Source organism: Nycticebus coucang, chromosome 6 (genome assembly GCF_027406575.1).
Source record: "Nycticebus coucang isolate mNycCou1 chromosome 6, mNycCou1.pri, whole genome shotgun sequence".
NCBI classification, from domain to species: Eukaryota; Metazoa; Chordata; class Mammalia; order Primates; family Lorisidae; genus Nycticebus; species Nycticebus coucang.
The window spans coordinates 28,627,752-28,648,826 of record NC_069785.1 but is presented as its reverse complement, the minus strand read 5'-3'; the positions used below and the strand labels follow the sequence as shown (position 1 = coordinate 28,648,826).

The window sequence follows — 21,075 nt, the reverse complement described above, 5'->3', positions numbered from 1 at the left end:
AAATTTATAAGATGAACTTCACTAATATGAAATTTGTGGTTAGTATTGAAAAGTGGGTGTCAGGAATCAGTGGGCACAGCCAGAGTGGCTTCTGTTGGCTGTATGTGTCTTTGTCAAGCTTGTTTTTCAGCTAAGACAGCCATTGTAACTACATCTCCAAATAAAGTGAATTTTGAATCCAACCTTGAATCACTGTTAAGCTAGCATTTCCAGATCAATGAAACATTGAATCATGTTTCTTTCACTAAAAATGTTATTACTGATCATTTTTAGTAGCTACAAAAAGTTTTTTAACTGAAAAACTGAAATAATTTACTTGAAATTATGATTACATGTGTGTCCTTGGGCCACTCTCTAGCCAGAGACCTATCTGTCACCCTCTCCTGGTCCTCAGGTCCAATCCATCTCTTCTTTTCCCTCAACCTCAGGTGGAACTGCCACCAAGATGCAATTTTCATAAAACTCCTTACAGGGAAGACCATCACTCTTAAGGTTGAGCCATTGAGATACGTTAATGTGTAAAGGCCAAGATCCAGGATAAGGAAGAAATTCCTCCTGAACAGAAAAGACTGATTTTTGCTGGCAAGCAACTGGAAGAAGAAAATACTTTGTCTGACTACAGCATTCAAAGGGAGTCCACTCTTCATCTTGAGTTAAGATTTGGTGGTGGTGCTAAGAAAAGGAAGAAGTCTTATACCACTTCCGAGAAGAATAAGCGTAAAAGCAAGAAGATTAAGCTGGCTGTCCTGAAATACTATAGGATGGACAAGAATGGCAAAATTAGTTGCTGTCATTGGGAGTGTCCTTCAGATGGCCAGCTACTTTGATAGATGTTATCGTGGGAAATGTTGTCTAACTCAGTGCTTTAATAATCCAGAAGACAAGTAATTCGGTATGAGTTAATAAAAGGCATGAACTAACTAATTAAATAAATAAGATTATGATTACATTTACTGTATATTACTATTTTAAAGCTTTGTATGTGTTTTACATTGGCATACTATTAGTACAGTCATTTATGGATAAAACAAACATACAAATGAGTAAGGTCATGTGCAAGCATTGGCCTATGTTCCACTGGAAGGTCTCAAGTAGAGGAGAAACCTTGTCTGAATTAATGTCCTCACATTGAAGAGACCAGTGAGGAGGCAACTGTGGTGATCCAGGTCCAAGCTGAGGGTGGCTTAAACAGGTGGGCACTATTCTCTAATAAGAAAGCATTTAGAGATCCTGGTCTCCATCATCTGGAGAGACCCCAGTGAAATGTAAGCTCACTCTCTCCAGGTCACTCTTTGCTTCTGGCTCCTCACGGCTCTCCGCAGCTTCCAGGGTATCTGCAGACTCCTTAGCATGCCACACGTGACCTCCCATGACCTGAATTCTATTTATTTTCTCTACTATTGTCTCTATTCTCATTCTCCCTACATCCTCCCTTCCTTTCAGACTGAACTATTTTAGTTCCCCAAACTGAAATATTCTCTCCTATTTTTCGTGTCTCTGGATTTTTGCAAAGGTTGCTATCTCAGTCTGGAACTCATGTCTGTACCTTATCACTCCTGCCACCCTCAGACCCCAAGGCTCTTCGTGCAATGGACTAACTTCTATACATTCCTCAACATTCCCCTCGATTCACTTTTCCTGACTGTCACGGCACCTATCTCCTTACATACGTCAGACCTTTTGTTCATGTTCCTTTCTCACTTGATTACAGATTCCTTGTGGAAGGAATGTATGTGCCACGTCTTTTTACCTTTGGAATTTTGACTGCTCATATTGGTATTCCATGATGATAATGTAATAAACATTTACTCAGTTTTTGCTATGGGCTGGGCATTGTAAGTGGTTGTACTTCATATACATTGGTTCATCGCAGCCTGACAATTGCTCTATGAAACATGTATTATTTCAAACCCCATTTTATTTTATTTTTACATATAAATATTCTTTTTTTAATCTTTTTTTTATTAAATCATAGCTGTGTACATTGATATAATCATGGGGCATCCTTCACTAGCTTCACAGATCGTTTACCAAGTTTCACATATGTATGTGGTAAACTTGAGGCACAGAGGTGATAAATGACAGTGATGGGGAAACACGGTTGGTAAGCATACAGAAGTGGGGCTTCAACTGGCCAATTTGACTGAAGAGGCATGGCCTTTTTATAAGTCCAAATGTAGTGGGCGGAATAGTGGCCCCAAAGAGATATGTCTAAGTTCCAACTTTGCGAATGTGACCTTATTTGGAAATAGGGCCTTTTACAAATAATTGATGCAAGGTTCTTGAGATCATCTTGCATCGGAATAGACGATTAGATCATCTTTGCAGGTATAACTGATGTAAGGTTTTTGAGATCGTCTTGTATCCAATGTCCACCTGTCTAAGCCACCCTCATCTTGGACATGAATCACCACAATTGCCTCACTGGTGTGTACAGACATTAATTCAGACCATGATACTCCTCTACTTAAACCTTCCACTGGCTTCCCTTCTCACTCAGAGTGGAGTCCCCGTCCTTTATTTCCCCTATAAGCTCCTCTTCATGTGTTACCTTGTGTTCCTTGTGCGCTAATGCCCTGGCCTCCAGAGAGGTAGTGAGACCTGCTAGATGCTGGGAGTTTTCACTTTTCCTGCCTAAAGTGATTTTCCTGAGAAAGGCCCCTCCTCAGTTCTTCTTGTCCCTTTATCTTTACTTAGAATTCACTCTCTCAGAGAGGTTTCCTGGCCCCTGTATCTAAAGTGTCATCATGCGATCCCCATGGCACTTTATGTCCTCTTCCTCTGCTTGCTTTTTTCTTCTTAGCACTCATCACTCTCTAACATACTATCAATTTATGTTTTTGTCTGTCTATCCCACAAAAATGTCAGTTCTGTAAAGGCAAGGGCTTGTGTCTGTTTTGTTCCTGGCTATATCGCCAAAGCCTAAAACAGGGCCTGGCACGTGGCGAGCGGCAACGAATATTTAGTAGATGAACGATCTACTTGATGTTTTGAGCAGAGCAAGTTTCAGCAAGAACACCTCAGTTAAGCTCTGTAACAAGATCTGAATTGGTCTAAAGAGGAAAGGGCTGAGGCCTAGAGCTCCTTGGAGGTGGGTATGCTGTAGATGCTGAGGAGTTTGATTCAGAGGGGCAGAGTTCTGTTCAGTATATACCAACAAGCAATCGGGGTGGTGCTGGTGGTGGTCCTGGCAAGCAGCCACAAGAAGTCCTGAGGCCGTGTACATTCAGATGCCTGCTGAAGCACAGCAGTCAGGTGTTCAGAAATGGAGATTCACAGCAGTTGGCATCGGAGAAATAGGTCAGTGGGTGGTAACATCCACTTCACTGGGCTAGAACCTGAGGCAGAACTCAGGCTTTGTGTGGAGGAGAGACAAAGACAAAACCGAAGGATAATTCTGAAGAGTCCATGGTAACTGATTGGGTTCAAATGGATGGCTGACTGGTTACAACCTTAGGAATCTGAGATGAGGAGTACATTAGAAATTCTGTGCCAAAGTTTGGAATACCTAGAGGGGGGTGTGGGTTCAGGATGAAGTTCTGTTATTATCCCAAAGGAAGCAAGGCCAGAACAATTGGAAAGAAACTTGAATGATGGGTCCCAGTGTTGGGAAGACTCAATCCCAGAGGTCACAAGATTGACATGGAAAGTGGGCTGAGAGAGGAAGGGTGACCGGGAGCTGACAGTACCTGGCACTCGACTCACACTGCTGCTTCGTATAATGCGACTTGATCGCTCTGTTTCTAACTAGATAAAGTGCATACACCCGAGGAAGGCCAAACCAGGCCCACGGTTTGGTTTGCCAAGCAATACATTTTAAAATTGACTCTCAAATCCTTTCGGTGGGGCAGTGATGGTACAGTTTGCTGCAGTCTCTAACTCTCTTGAACTTCTCCAATTGTATCACCTGGCTGGCCCTGAAGGCATTTTATTTTTCTACCCATAATAATTTTTCTTATTTTCTTAGGTCCGGCCCAATCTTTTCTCTCTTACAGTTAATTGCTCTCATTACTTAGTATTGCAACTTTCTTTAGCATATTTTCTCGTTCTTTGCAGTATGAATACCTGTGTGTGTACTTCTGCTTGAACTCAAGCAGTAGGTGAGGAAGTGGGTCTGAGTCATCTTGTGTTTCTTCAGTGTCTAACGCAGCATGTTGAATTTAGAAACCCTTAATCAATTTTTCAATTGTATTTATTTTTTGTAAATTGTATTTATTTTTCAATTGTATTTATTACACAGAGCATCTCTTGGTCATCCTGAAAAACAGAAATTCTTCAGAAAGTCACCAGCCTATCCATTTTTTTGCATCACATTTGTTATTTATGTCATCATTAAAGTTAATCACAGAGAAAAAAGATCAATTTAAAAATGCCTAATCCAATCTGGCTACTTCATGATTCAGATAACTGAATCATGCTGGTTAAGGTCAAATGATTAAGCTAATTGGACTAGATGACCACTTCAGTGAACAATCCCTTTCTCACCAACAACCTTCGAAAAGCTGATGCAATCAATTATGTGCATGTACAAATAATTGCAGCATAAGGTGCCCTCAATATTAGATAAGCTATATTTTTTGGCTTTGTGTAGACATAGTTCTAGATTTATTTGCTATTTTTTAAAAGGGATTCTGGGACTGAGGTAGGGGTGGAAAAAGAGGGTATATTAGCAGGAAAACTAGAAACTTGGCCCTGGTTCTGAATGTCTGCAAGCTTGGTGCTAGAATAAGTACAAGAGAGGTTTTTAAAGAAAAAGAAAATTCTGCCTGCATTGATTACAAAGGAAACCTACAAATCAGAAGGAATGCTCCCAGGGGGCAGCTTTGATCTGCTCTCTGCTTCACCAGGGGGTAGAGAGGATGTGGGTTGGGCTCCCGAGTCTTGCTCTCACTGCTCCCCTGCTCTGTAAATCTAGTCTTTTCACTTACATTGTTCCAGTTACAACTAAATGAGTCACCTTATTAACTGCAAGAGACATGAGAAGGGAAAGACCGACTTATTAGCTAATAGAATGGAGAACAATGGTATGTGTCAGTACCATCACCCAGATCATTCAAGTTTTATTGAACCACTAGTGACTTCCAACTTCACTTTGGTTGCTTTAATTTAAGGAAGGAAAAAAAAAATAAATAACTTTTATAAAGGGGAAGTCACACTGTCATTTTCCAAAGTGTTAGCACATAATATTTTGTATGACAAACCTTCAATTATTCATTCAAAGAATGGACCGGCTTCAACCATTTTAGTTTTGCAGGTGAACCAGACCATTTCCTGTTAAAAGTTTTTCTATGTAAGTGTGCTCGGCTTACACTGGTAATAAAATAAATTGAAATTCCTTGAACTCAGTCCCCACTGATGGTGCTTAGAAAGCCACCGGAACATGTAGTAAGTGACAGGGATGCTAGCCTGAGAGTCACATAATCTGACAATCACATATTAAGGCATGGATGTAGTTGACTGTGACTTTTTTCTTTTTTTTTTTTCCAATGCAAAAGCAAAAGAGCCTTTTGTTGCAAGCTCGAGCTTGGGCTCCCAGGCACTCCACTGCAACGGATCCAAGCCAGGAGCCCTGAGCTCTGGGGTATAGGGAGGTTTTTATTTTTATTTTTTTTTATTTTGGGGATTCATTGAGGGTACAAAAAGCCAGGTTACACTGATTGCATTTGTTAGGTAAAGTCCCTCTTGCAATCATGGCTTGCCCCCAGAAGGTGTGGCACACACCAAGGCCCCACCCCCCTCTCTCCTTCCCTCTCTCTGCTTTTCCTTCCCCCCCCATGATCCTAATTGTCGTTAATTATCCTCATATCAAAATTGGGTACATAGGATTCATGCTTCTTTATTCTTATGATGCTTTACTAAGAATAATGTCTTCCACTTCCATCCAGGTTAATATGAAGGATGTAAAGTTTCCAGACTGTGACTTCTTTCTATTCAAGTATGCTATGGTTAGCTAACTTCTTCTTCTTCTTCTTCTTTTTTTTTTTTTTTTTGTTTTTTGGCTAATGTGTTCTGTCATTGTTTCTGCACAACATTCAGCATGAGAGGTTTTTTATTCAGTGATGGGAAACTGTAGCTGCTCATTTAATTGACATCTTGAAACATAAATTTTGCATTCCTGGTGAAAGCAGACAAGGGTAACATATTCCATTTCACTTATTTCCCTTGGATTTATTAGCTCTCTTCTGCCCTCAGGGATGTGCATGAAATCTAGGCAACTGTAGTTACAAGGCTTTGGGGAGAAATCAGCAGTTGCAATGGTGATAATAATGCAGTAAATAAAAGCACAATTTGCCTTTTATGTAAATTTTGATTTGTTGCTTTCGAATAAAGGTTTGAAGTATGAGCCAGGAAATCAGTCTCAAATGTAACAGCAGTTGCTGGGTCTTTTATTGTTCCAGGGGTTAATTTCATGTCTTTCGTACCAAAGAGGGCCTGTATCTGATTGAGAAAACGCTGCAAAAATGTGCCTTTATTGGGGCATACTCAGATTTAGAAGCTATGATAGATATTAAAAATTTTCTAACCCAACTCCTCATTTTCAAACAAGCTTAAAATGATATTCAAAATAGTTTTCCAAAGTTACACAGATTAGTGAAATTGTCAGTACTATACTGGATGTCTTGACTTCAAGGCCAGTTCCATTTTTCCGAGACCACGTTCTGTTCAGAGATCCTGCTGTATTTCTCCTCAAGAAGAAAACATAAGGTCAAAAGGCATTTTGCCTTTGAATAACCAGATATCAGAAAGTTGAATCATGATGCCTGGATATAACAGGTGGGCTCAGGGGGCCAATCCTCCAGTCCTATCCCCATCCCATCTTCTCTTCTGTTTTAGCATCTGATGGCATTGACAATCTCTCCCTGAGGCTGGGAATAAAAAAGGTCCTTGTTCTCATGGAGCTTCCCTTTAGGGAACTCTGTCTTGAGGAAGAAGATGGGGATGTCCTTCCCTAGAGTGGGTGCAAATGCTGCTAGACTTTCAGTTTTCAAGATCCTATGCCTGCTCTTCCCTTGGCCATATTTTCTGCTTTGTAATCTGCAATGTCCATGGCATTTGCATTTGAAAAAATACTTGTAAGAAAGAGTGTTAGAGATAGAATCTGGAAGATTTATAAACCTCTTTCTGGACTGCTGCTTCTGCCAACTTCTCTTAACTCTTTTGGCTGGTGTAGCCATTTGACTTTTCTGCTGGGCAGGTAGTAGTAATTTGGGGGGTCTCTAATTAGATTCCAACAGTTCAATTCCCTGGTTCATTTATCCTGAGCCACTTTCAAATTGAATTAGTTTTTTCTCACCTCCAACCCATGCGGGAGCGGATCCTGGGGAATTACACAGAAATAACAGCCTTCTTCCCCCTTCCCTGACTCTGACTCATTAGCCTGCCCTTTTGTGCCTCTCGTCCATTATGCCTTCACAACCACATGCTCTGCGCCTTCTGCTTAAGCTGCCTGAGCTCGTTTCCTTCATGAACCATCGTGATGTACAACACGTACAGGCCCAGGGCCAGATGAATGGTTTTCCATTAAAAGTACATCGTGCCATCTGGGGCACCTGGGAAGATAATGCCACAAAGACACCCCCATCTTTCAAACACTCGGAAGGGAAGATTTGTACCGCTCTGTCTAGCCCGCCTCTACAGCTGCAACAGAACGTGCCGCTCCTTAGTTCTAAAACCTGCATCTTCCTCTCCAATCCTTATTTTCTGCAGTATCTCAGCACACCAAGTAGCCTGGGGTGGGCGGTCTTAAAATGGGATTCTATACGCACCAGAGGGTAAAACAAATGACAATGCAAACTGTCTGCACAGATAAAAGGATTTCCCTCAATTAAAGCAATCAGGTGAAATACTTGTCTCTAAAAAGGTCTCAAAGAATAAGAGCAATGCTTAAAAAGAGCAGGGCCCTTCACTGGGCCACAAAATTAGTGCTTTCTTATTTCAGCACGGTAGTTATTTCTTCTGTGGTTGAAAGCGATTGGTATAGAGCAATCTCAGTTGCTACATAAGCCTTCTCAACCAATTTCTTTTGTGTATGTGCATGCGTGCACCTCTATTTCTTTTAAAAGCCGTTAAGACAATGCGGTTGCCTTAAAAAAAAAAAAAAAAACCTCTTCATTAGTATTCTGCATAAGGTGCAGTCTTCATTGCAGTAGATACACAAAATCTATCTTCACTTTCACCACCTGTCACCTGAGAATTTTAGAATGATCTAGCTTTGAGATTGCAGGAAGCAGCCTTTCTGATTCTCATCTTTCCTTGCCGCCTACCCCCCCCCCCCTTTTGTCACTGGCACGGCATCTACAGTGAATCCCTGGTCCATTTTTATTCCTTTGTCAAATGCTTTTATTCACGGGAAACTGAAGGAACATGTTTACTAGGGATAGAAATAGAAACACAATAAAAACCGGTTTGATAGATGATCTAGCCTATTCTCCACACTTCCCTGTTGTTTTATTGATTTACAGAACACAAAGACTAATCCGAATTTACATTGCTTGTATTTCCCCTGATCTCGAAGGAGTTGTTCCCCTTTGCCCAGATTAACCAAGCCAATTTTTTTTCTTCATATTCAGTAGCCTCTGTGACAGTCAAATAGCCTGTCAACTAATCAATGTATGCTGCAAAAACTAATTTTTACTTTAAACAAACATCCTAACATTGTGTTGACACAATTAAATAATTTTCTGCGTTATACCGTATATCTAACACACACCCTAGGGAGCAGGTAAGAGCTCCAGCTGAAATCACACGCACGTGCTCCTGCATCAAATTAAATATTTTCCCCTTAATCCTACCACCAGCAGCTGTTAGGTACTGTGGCTTATTGCATATGGCCTGCATAATGAGACCGATCCAGGCGGTTCCGGCGTCTCCCCCTGAATGCTGAGCAGCTCTCTTTTCCCCAAGGACGTTAAGAGTTACTGCTATTGAAAGTTCTCATGCCAATGAAGAGCCTCAGCATACATGTTTGAAGACGAGGGAAGAAAGCATTTAAAGCCAGAGTTTCTACCTTGATTAAAATAAAAGGGATTGGCACTCTGCAAGGACTTGAAACTGGCGAACTCCCCAGAGTTATGGCAGGATGGAGAGGGAGAAAGGGAGATGAGACAAGAAAGGAAACCTCGGCTCCCTTCGAAACCTGTCAAAAAATTAGGTCAACATGATTTTGTGTTTTAATGAAATAACTTAGGGGTAAGCCTGAGACTTGGAGGCCGCTAATACTTTTATGCTAGAGTGGGTTGTCATGCTTGACGTAATGTCTGGCTCTGTCTAAGAAGTATGGGAGCTAATGTTCTCCATGGCTAATCGGCCTTTAGCTGCTCCCATCCTTTTACATTTTCAGAAGCTGGAGCATCAATATGGATGTTCCCACCTCTAACAGCATAAACACGGTGCAGCCTGCTCATCATCATTTCAATTGTCAAAACAGATGAAAGGATTTCTGATACTCCAATTAAACTAACCTGGAAAAATCATTTTAAAATATGCTCCGTAAAATAACCTGAATGTTAAAACACCAGAGCCCTCCAACCGTTTCCTCCGGCTACATCATTAGCATTCCTCCCCCGACCCCACCCCTTAGTCCTTATCTGATTTGATTACTTTTAGAATGAATTTGGTTTTGAACATGAAAGCTGAGGAAGCTAAATTGGAAGAATAATGGCTTGGCATTTTTGTGTCATTTGGTTGAAATTGCAGGTGTGGGAGTCAGGCCTGCTCCTCCAACAACTCCTGCTTGGCTATTTCCCCTTTAATTTTCCGAATGCGAAATGGATTGCCAGCTCCAAATTACACCACACTTAAGGGACTTGCAAAGAATGCTTGTGATTTAGGATCTGACATTATTGCCTTGATGAAAAATTATGCAGACACACTCATAGCCCTACAAGAAAACTACTTCTTGTAAAACAAGAGTATTTGACAAACATCAGGAAGCTGAAGATGATAAAACACATTCTGAGCTGCTTTTGTTACTAATCAAAAGGGGTACTGTGTTAATGGCAGCCCATTGTGCTGAAGGGAGTCCGTACAAGAGGATGGGCAACAGAGGATCATGGTATTTGGAAAGAGTGGTAACTGTGGTCTGGATGGTGGTAATAAAATTCTCTCATTTGAAGCCACATGGATTAAGGCGTAGTTTCTGAATACCAGGATTGTAATTACCTTCAAGTACTCAAAGTAACTTATATTATAATCAACAGTATTTCTATGTAGAAGGGGCATCTTTAACAAATGGGTGATATTTATCTTTAATTATCAGTCATACTTGCTTAAAATATGTACATATCCTAATTCCAAGGTTTTTGGTTTTTCACTCTGGCTTTGGCTCATCTTTTTAAATATTAATTTGTATCTGTAAAACTGATACACTAGGACATGTTATATTTTATATAACATTTATTTTATATAACATTCATTTTGCTATTTCAGTAGCAAATATGAGATTAATATTTCACAAGTTTCAAAGTAGTCACTGAAACCTGGGCAATCTCCTTAAGCAGCTGTGCTCACCCTGCCGGACCTCATGTATGTGAAACATATCAAAGAGGTGGGCAGGGAAATTAGGAAAGTGTAGTTTGATTTCCAAATACAGCCAAGAATATGGTCTCAGTGCATATGCCACGTACACGTGAAAAGAGTGTGTATTCTGCTCTATTTAGGTAGAGTCTTCCATGAACAGCATTAAGTCAAGTTGTCTGATAGTATTTCTCAGGTCTCCTAAGTCCTTGGTGATTATGGATCTACCTTGTACAACCAGTTACATGAAGAATTTAAGGGGGGTGTCTCTAAGTACAATTGTGGGATTTGTCTATTTTCTGTTCTATCGGTTTTTGCTTCATATATTTCAAGCTCTCAAAGATTAGATGCGTATATATTTAGGGTTGTTATGTCTTCTTAGCGAAGTGGCTCTTTTCTTACCATGTAATGCATATCTTTATCCTTAATGATTCTCTTCCTTCTGAAATCTGCATTTCCTCACATTAATATAGATAAGGCAGTTTTGTTTTCATTAGCGTTTACCTTTACTTTCACTATGTAATTAATGTGCATTTTTGTACATAGAATATAGTTTGGTCTTTTTTTTTAATCCAGCCTGATAATTGGTCTACTTTTGTTTGGTTCATTTAGATCATTTACATTCATGTCTTCTTTTGAGTTGCCTGAATATTTTTTAGTGTTCCATTTTAATTCATCCATTAGCTTTTTGACAAGATCTTTTTGTGTTAAGTTTTAATTATTCCTCCAAAGATTATAATGTACATATTAACTTGCTAGTCTACTGATAATTAACATTTTACTACTTCACATATAATTGAACCCTTCCACCTCAGTTAATGTTATTTTTTTCAAGTTACACATACTGTAAAGAATGTAATGGAAGGAAAGTATTATCTGTACACATGTATTGACCATTTCTGTTGCTCTTCCTTTATTCCTAAATTTCCAAAGTTTCCCATTACTATCATTTCTTTTCAGCTGAAAAACTTGCTTTAACATTTCTTTTATGGCAGGTTTTCTGGTGACAAATTCTCTTAGCATTTCTTCATCTGAGAATGTTTTTATTTCACCTCCATTCCTGAAGGATATTTTCACTGAATACAGAATTCTGGATTAACACGTGTGTGTACACGCGTGTGTGTAGCTCCTAGCACTTAAAAGCAGTTAAAGTGGTTTCTGCTTCTAGCCCTCATGATTTCTGATTTAAAAAATCTGCTGCTTTTATAGCATTGCTTCTCTATGGGTAATGTGTCATTTTTCTCTGGCGATTTTCAAGATTTTTTTGTCTTTAGTTTTCCTCAGTTTGATTATTATGTGTCTGAGAATGATTTTCTCTGAGTGTATCCAATTTGGGATTCACTGAGCTTCTCAAATATGTAAGTTTGTACCAGAAATTTACTCTCATAAAATTCAGGAAACGTTTTTTTGTATGATGCTTGCAAATTTTTCTCTGGGATTGTGCTTTTATAAATGCAAAATAAGTTAAAATATATCGTGTGTGGTGGCTTATATCTGTAATCCTAGCACTCTGGGAGGCCAGGGTAGGAGGATCACTTGAGCTCAGGAGTTCCAGTAAAAGCAAGATGCTGTCTCTGCTAAAAATAGCCCAGCATTCTGGCTGACACTTGTAGTACCAGCTACTTAGGAGGATGAGGCATTAAGATCCTCCTTAAGAGGAGGAACCAAGGAGTTTGAGGTTGCTGTGAGCTAGGCTGTGCTAGGCTGTGATCCCACAGTACTCTAGCCTGGACAATAGCATGAGACTCTATCTCAAAAATAAAAGAAGTTATAATAAAGTACAAATGAGCATGCAATAGATTTAATATCATATAAACAGATAATAGCTATTGAGCACACAATATTGCATCAAAGGGAAGGGAATTCCATTAAATTGGAGGAAATGGTGACATCTAATTGAGTTAGAAGTAAGTTATGTCAGGAAATTTAAGGAAAACTACACAAGTTGATTAAGACACCATGAAGTAACAAAACAAGTAAGAATGAGAATACTGAACATTTATTCTTCGTACCACAAAAGTGACATCAGTAAAGAATGCAGATGAGGATTGACCAAAAGGTACAGCTGGGTCTGAAGTGCAAATGTGCTGCTCTTGATAACTTATATCTGGTAGGGTAATGAAATCATATTGTAAAGGAAAAATCAAATGAAATAAATAGTAGTTATATGTGGCACCATACATGGTTTAGATATTCTACTTTAGAGGAAGGACTGGAGAGGACTTGGGGTGGAATTACGTAACAAGAAGGAATGAGATTACATGAGAAAGTTTAAGGAGTGTGTGTGTGTGTGTGTGTGTGTGTCTAAGGGTTGACTGAGGTTGTGTGCTTAAGAGTCTCAGAGTGCGAATGTCCAGTATTCCCCATATTTCCCACTTAATTTTGTCCTAAAGAATGTAAATTAATAAACTGAATGTTTTGGATCCATCGTAATTCATGAACTGCCTAATGAAATGGCTACAAGGAAGAAAACCCTCAGGTGGGTAATTCAACAACAGATGTTGTTAATTGAGCTCTTCCTATGTTCTAGGCTGTAGGCCAGGAGCAATACAGTTTTTCTAACAATTATGTGAGATATGTGTTGCTATTATCCATTTTAGATGAGGAGACTGGAACATGGAATGTGGCTAATATACCCTTCACACTTCGCCTACAAGGTGGTGGAGACAGGTCTGAGCCTAAAAGTCTGACTCCAGAACCTGTGCTCCTTGTCACTAGGTAATATTGCCTTTACAGCTACTATGGATTTCCTAATCAGGAGAAGAAAATTTGTAATACATTTCTGATATTAAATTTAAAATATCGGCATGGATAAAAATATTCATGATGGGGGACTTTAATTATATTAGAATGTATTGGATGTCTCCATTAAGTAAAAGCATATCATGTCATGAGCCTTGTACTTGATTGCTGACAAATGTTATCTCCCATGAAATAAAGAAATGTGGAGAGAACTTCTTTTCTGAATCTAAATTGGTTGATTAAGTGAAAGTATAGAGATCTTGGGAGAAATAAACCAGTGCAACTTAGAATTTATGATCTCAAAAGTGAAGGCTAGGTACAGACAGTTATCTATACCAGATTCTATTAAGACAGCCTTCAAAATGTCCAGAAAAAATACTAAGATATATTCATAAGTCCTCAAATGAATGTTGGGTCAATAAAGTAAGATGATTTTTAAGAATCTACAAAAATCTATATTTTAAAGAAGGAAAACAGAAGTACCAGGGTGGGGGATGGAGAATAAGTCACTCTAATTCTGATTTTAAAAGGAACAAAGAATGTGGAAGATTAAAAAGTGGTAAAGATACAAATAATCAGAATAAAGGAGATAAAAATCAAAATGATCAGAGGTTGACAAAAGTTTAAAAGAAAAGAAAAAGAAAAAGAAAACACAACATGGGAAGATGAATTTACCTCTGGGTCCCAATGGTATAAAATTAATGATTGAATGAAAGAGGAACTTATCTACTGATGTTGTTTGTTTTGTCTTCTCTGACAAGAAGAATGACATAAAAAAGAAGAAGGAGGAAGGCGAACTCCAAAATATAAAGAGATTATATATATTATATTATATAATTATATATTATAATAATTATATATAATTATAATTATAATATAATATAATATATATAAAAAATATATATATATTTTTAAGACAGTCTTACTTTTTTGCCCTTGGTAGAATGCCATGGTGTCAAGGCTCACTGCTAACTCAAACTCTTAGGCTTGAGCAATTCTCTTGTCTCAGCCTCCCAAGTAGCTGGGACTATATGCACCTGCCAGAAAGTCTGGCTATTTTTAGGGATGGGGGTCTCACTGTGGCTCAGGCTGGTCTTGAACTTGTGAGCTCAGGTAATCCACTCACCTCGGCCTCCCAGAGTGACAGGATTCTAGTGAGATGAAGAGATTATAATTATATACTTTTTTTTTTTTTATTAAATCATAGCTGTGTACATCAATATGATCATGGGGCACCATACACTTGGTTCATAGACCATTTGACACATTTTCATCACATTAGTTGACATAGCCCTCCTGGCATTTTCTTAGTTACTTTGCTAAGACATTTACATTCCACATTTACCAAGCCTCACATATACCCTTGTAAGATGCACCACAGGTGTGATCCTTTCAATGCCCCTCCCTCTACCCACCTCCCCCCTCCCTCCCCCCCTTTCCCCTTCCCCCTATACTTAGGTTGTAACTGGGTTATAGCTTTCATGTGAAGGTCCTAAATTAGTTTCATAGTAGGGGTGAGTACATTGGATACTTTTTCTTCCATTCTCGAGATACTTTACTGAGAAGAATTATGTTCCAGCTCCATCCATGTAAACATGAAAGAGGTAAAGTCTCCCTCTTTCTTCAAGGCTGCATAGTATTCCATGGTATACATATACCACAATTTATTAATCCATTCGTGGATGGATGGGAATTTGGGTATTTTCCATGACTTAGCAATTATGAATAGGGCTGCAATAAACATTCTGGTACAAATATCTTTGTTATGATGTGATTTTTGGTCTTCTGGGTATATGCCCAGCAGAGGAATTACAGGATTGAATGGCAGATCTATTTTTAGATCTCTAAGTGTTCTCCATATATCTTTCCAAAAGGAAAGTATTAATTTGCATTCCCAACAGCAGTGCAAAAGTGTTCCCTTTTCTCCACATCCACGCCAACGTCTCTGGTCTTGGGGTTTTGTGATATAGGCTAGTCTCACTGGAGTTAGATGATATCTCAAAGTAGTTTTGATTTGCATTTCTCTGATGATTAAAGATGATGAGCATTTTTTCATATGTCTGAAGGCCGCGCGCCTGTCTTCTTCAGAGAAGTTTTTCTTAAAGTCCCTTGCCCAGCCTGTGAAGGGATCACTTGTTCTTTTCTTGCTAATGCGTTTGAGTTCTCTATGGATTCCGGTTATTAAACCTTTGTCAGAGACATAACCTGTTAATATCTTCTCCCATTCTGTGGGCTGTTTGCTTCCTTTACTTACTGTGTTCTTGGCTGTGCAGAAGATTTTTAGTTTGATCAAGTCCCAGTAATGCATTTTTGAAGCTGCTTCAGTTGCCCGGGGGGAGTCCTTCTCATAAAAAACTCGCCCAACGCAATTTCTTCAAGGGTTTTCCCTGTACTCTCTTCTAGTATTTTTATAGTTTCATGTCTTAAGTTTAAATCTTTAATCCAGTAAGAGTCTGTCTTGGTTAATGGTGAAAGGTGTGGGTCCACTTTCAGTCTTCTACAGGTTGCCAGCCAGTTCACCCAGCACCATTTGTTAAATAAGGAATCTTTTCCCCACTGAATGTTTTTAATTGGCTTGTCAAAGATTAAATAATGGTAAGTAGCTGGATTCATCTCTTGGTTCTCTATTCTGTTCCAGACATCTACTTCACTGTTTTTGTGCTAATACCATGCTGTTTTGATCACTATCGATTTGTAGCATAGTCTGAGGTGTGGTAGAGTAATTCCTCCTGCTTTGTTTTTATTTTTGAGTAATATCTTGGCTATTTGAGGTTTTTTCTGATTCCATATAAAATGAAGTATTCTTTTTTCAAGATCTTTAAAGTATGATGGTGGAACTTTAATAGGGATTGCATTGAAGTTATATATTGCTTTGGGTAGTATGGACATTTTAACAATGTTGATTCTTCCCAGCCATGAGCATGGTATGTTTTTCCATTTATTAACATTCTCGGCTATCTCTTTTCTTAGAGTTTCATAGTTCTCTTTATATAGGTCTTTCACATCCTTTGTTAGATAAACTCCCAAATATTTCATCTTCTTTGGCATTACTGTGAATGGGATAGAGTCCTTAACTGTTTTTTCAGTTTGACTATTGTTGGTATACATAAAGGCTACCGATTTATGAATGTTGATTTTGTAACCTGAGATGTTGCTGTATTCCTTGATCACTTCTAAGAGTTTTGTAGTAGAGTCCCTAGTGTTTTCCAGATATACAATCATATCACCTGCAAAGAGTGAAAGTTTGATCTCTTCTGACCCTATGTGGATACCCTTGATCGCCTTTTATTCCCTAATTGCGGTGGCTAAAACTTCCATTACAATGTTAAAAAGCAATGGAGACAATGGGCAGCCTTGTCTGGTTCCTGATCTAAGTGGAAATGATTCCAATTTAACTCCGTTCAATATGATATTGGCTGTGGGTTTGCTGTAGATGGCCTCTATCAGGTTAAGAAATGTCCCTTCTATACCAATTTTCTTAAGTGTTCTGATCATGAAGGGATGTTGGATGTTATCAAAAGCTTTTTCTGCATCAATTGAGAGAATCATATGGTCTTTGTTTTTTACTTTGTTTATGTGCTGAATTACATTTATAGATTTATGTATATTAAACCAGCCTTGAGACCCTGGGATAAAGCCAACTTGATCATGATGTATAATTTGTTTGATGTTTTGCTGGATTCTGTTTGTTAGGATCTTGTTGAATATTTTTGCATCTATATTCATTAGTGATATTGGTCTGTAGTTTTCTTTTCTTGTTGGGTCTTTTCCTGGTTTGGGGATCAGGGTGATGTTTGCTTCATAAAACGTGTTGGGTAGTCTTCTTTCTTTTTCTACCTTTTGGAACAGGTTGAGTAGTATAGGTACTAATTCCTCTTTAAAGGTTTGGTAGAATTCTGATGTGAAACCATCTGGTCCCGGGCTCTTCTTTCTGGGGAGGTTTTGTATGGTTGATGTTATTTCCGAACTTGATATGGGCTTTTTCAACATTTCCACTTGATTCTGGTTAAGCCTTGGAAGGTGATGGGCTTCCAAGTATCAGTCCATTTCCTTCAGATTTTCATATTTCTGACAGTAAAGTTTCTTGTAATATTCATTAAGGATTTTTTGGATTTCTGAGGAGTCTGTTGTTATTTCGTCTTTGTTGTTTCTGATTGATGAGATTAGAGATTTTACTCTTTTTTTCCTGATTAGGTTGGCCAATGTTTTATCTATTTTGTTGACCTTTTCAAAAAACCAGCTTTTTGATTTATTGATCTGTTGTATTATTCTTTTGTTTTCAATTTCATTTAATTCTGCTCTGATTTTGGTTATTTCTTTTCTTCTACTGGGTTTGGGGTTGGAATGTTCTTCCTTTTCCAGTCGCTTGAGATGTCCCATTAAGTTGCTAAGTTCCTCTCTTTCCGTTCTCCTGAGGAAGGCTTGCAGTGCTATAAATTTCCCTGTTAGAACTGCCTTTGCGGTGTCCCAGAGGTTCTGATAGTTCATGTCTTCATTGCCAATTTTTTGGAACAAAACAACAATTTCCTTCTTGATCTCATCTCTGACCCAGCTATCATTCAGCATGAGGTTATTTAACTTCCATGTTTTTGTATGACTATGCAGATTCCTGTTGTTACTCAGCTCAAGTTTTATTCCATGATGGTCTGAGAAGATGCATGGAATAACTTCTATTCCTTTAAATTTACTGAGGTTAGACTTGTGACCTAAGATGTGATCGATTTTGGAGTAAGTTCCGTGGGCTGATGAGAAGTACGTGTATTCAGTTTTGTTAGGATGAAATGTTCTATAGATGTCTGCTAAATCTAAATGCTGGATGGTTAGATTTAAATCTAAAATTTCTTTACTCAGCTTTTTGTTGGAGGATCGATCCATCACTGCCAAAGGAGTGTTAAAATCTCCGACTATTATGGAGCTGTAGGAAATCAAGTTGCTCATGTCTGTTAGAGTCTCAGTTCTCTGAGTCGGCCCTGCCCTGTAAGTTTCCTGGGTCTGTGAGCCACCTCAGGTAAATCCTATACTCAGGGGTGGCCTCCTCTAGATGCCCAGGGTGGCAGGGGGTGTGGCTTCAGCCGCCTCAGGGAACTGCCGCTCTGATGTGGTTCTCCCCCAGCCTCACTGCTATGTCCCAGAGTCAGGACTGACAAGCCACAGTTCGGGCACTGTCCACACCCCGACAAATCCCGCAAAAATCTGGACTCCTGGGGGACAGGCCTCCAGATCCCAGAGTGAGGGTGGGGTGGGGCGCCTGCAGCGAGCACACTCAGTTCCTCCCAATCTTCAGCTCCACCGCACCGCAGTAGCCCAAGCCTCCAGGTTTCAGAGTGAGGGCAGGGTGGGGGGAGCGGTGGGAGCCCAGGGCTGCCTGCAGTGAACACACTCAGTTCCACTTAGTTCATTGCCCGGCCGCCCAGTAGGTGCTCAGGTCTCCAGATCACAGAGTGAGGGTGGGGGGAGTGCCGGGACCCCAGACCCCAGAGTCTCTCACCCGGCTGCAGCGCTGCAGCTCAAGCCTTCAGGCTTCAGAGTGAGGGCGGAGTGGGGGGAGCAGCTGGAGCTCAGAGCCGCTGGCAGCGAATAGACTCAGTTTGACCCAGTTCCTTGCCCGGCCACACGGCAGGCGCTCTGGTCTCCAGACCATAGAGCGAGGGTAGGGGTAGCGCCGGGAGCCCAGAGCCATGGGCAATGAGCACACTCAGCTCCCTCCCGGTCTCTCGCCCGGCCGCAGTGCCGCAGCTCGAGCCTTCAGGCTTCAGAGTGAGGGCGGAGTGGGGGGAGCAGCTAGAGCCCAGAGCCTCCGGCAGCAAACAGACTCAGTTTCTTCCCAGTTCCTTGCCCGGCCACACGGCAGACGCTCAGTCTCCAGACCAGAGAGCGAGGGCAGGGGGAGCGCCGGGAGCCCAGAGCTGGGAGCCCAGAGCCGCGGTAGCCAGGTCACACAGTTCCGCTCAGTTTTATGCCTGGTTGTATTGTTGCCCAAGGAGGGCTGCTGCATCACGCCTCAGGGAAGCGCTGCCCTGGTGAGGGTCGCCCTCTGCTGACTGTCCTCACCTCTCTCCCGTGCCCCAGAATCAGCGCTGACCAGTCACAGCTTGGGGACTGTCCTCTCCCCTCTAGAAGTCACCCAAGAATCCGAACTCCTGGGGGACAGGCTTTTAGACCTCAGAGAGAGTGGAGGGAAGTGCTGGGAGCTCAGAGTTGCCGGCAAAGGATATTTACAGTTTTACACAGTTTTATGTCTGGCAGGAGAACACCTAGGCACCCTAGTAAGGGAGGTAGGTCCAGATTTTAGTAGGTTTCTCCCATGAAGTGTAGTGGGAGGGCCTTTGATTTCTGCCCGTTTGTTTGTGGGGTTCTTAAGCCAATCAGGTAGGGGAGGGGGGACTCCCGTCCACTTGGTGGTGGGTTTTGTACCTTTTGTTTGTGTCCTTGTGGTCGCAGCTCTCCTCAGCGGGGTTGATGTGCGTTCTTCAACTTTCTCGCTTGGTGCTGCTTGAATCCATCAGGTTACTTGCTAAATTTTCATCCCTTAACTCTCCTTTAGGACGGGAGCCTCTGTGGAAAGCTGGCTTCAGTTCGCCATCTTATCTCCGCCCCCTATAATTATACACTTAATAAAAATGCATTGTGCTATGTGTTTTACTTTTCTGTTTTTTTATTATTCTATTTAGTCTCTCATGTACTTTTACAAAAGCCTGTGAGTTGACAATTATTACCCACATTTTGCAGATTAGAAACTGAGGACTGAGGCTTATGTAACACGTCCCATTGCATCACCCTCAGTGAGAAATGCAGTGAGTGAATACTGATGACGCCAGAGTGAGCATTGGCCATGGTGCCAACATTGGATCTACTCAGATATCTGCTCAAGGTGAATTCAAGCTAGCAATTTATATGTAACCACTGATAATAGAACAATTTTCAGAGGCTTGAAGATGAGGAAGTTTTAAAAAGTTTTCAAGTTTTAAAAGGCAAAGAAGAGCAGAAAGAAAAGTATGCAAACACTCCAGAGAATTTGTCTTTAGTCTTACACAAGCTAAAAAAAAAAAAGTATTATTATGAAGATGTTAGGTACAGAGTTAAAAGAATCATAGGGAGCCAGCATGAATTTGCCATTATATCAGAAAAATTATATCAGATAAACCTAATTTCTTTTTTAGATAGACTTATTAGGCTGCAAAATTGGAGAATTGATTTCAAGTAAGATATTCTTCAGCAGCAGGGCAATGGGTCAGATCTTCCATACTATTCCTTGAAACAAAAAGGAGAAATATAGAGAAAATATAAGCACTATGGAAAGCCTCCTAACTGGTATGGCAGATGCACCAAGGGGGTGCTAGGGAATCAATTAATTTCAGCCCTGGAGAGCCATTTCATATGCATTTGTCATGACTTCTGTTTTTGATCTTTGATTAGGTAAATCTAGGAAGCTGAAAGATATAACAAATATGTTAGATGATTGAGTCAAGATCTAAAATAATAACATTTGCTTACTGAGGGCCTATGATTTATAAAGTGGTGTTCCAGGAACTGGATATTAGAGATAATGTATGAATCTTCCAATTACCCAACCTCTTCGCAGAATTTGACAGAGGATAGTGGTAATCCCTTCCAGATGTCACTCTCTCTTGGTTCCCCTTTGATCTGTCCCACTGCTCTCTTTTTCTTGGTCTCTGTTGCTGTTTCTCCTGAATATTGGAGGTCCCAGCGTCACTTTTCTTTATTCTTATTCTCTAGGAAATTTACCAACTCTCATGACTTCATATACATCTATTCTTTGAGTTTCTAAATTTGTATCTCCAGCCTAGACTTTTCTTT

At 40.1% G+C, this 21,075-nt stretch overlaps 1 pseudogene; it reads left to right on the top strand.

Annotated features, from left to right (window-relative positions):
- Positions 1–324: 324 nt before the first annotated feature.
- Positions 325–888, top strand: LOC128588608 (ubiquitin-40S ribosomal protein S27a-like; annotated as a pseudogene).
- The last annotated feature ends 20,187 nt before the right edge of the window (positions 889–21,075 follow it).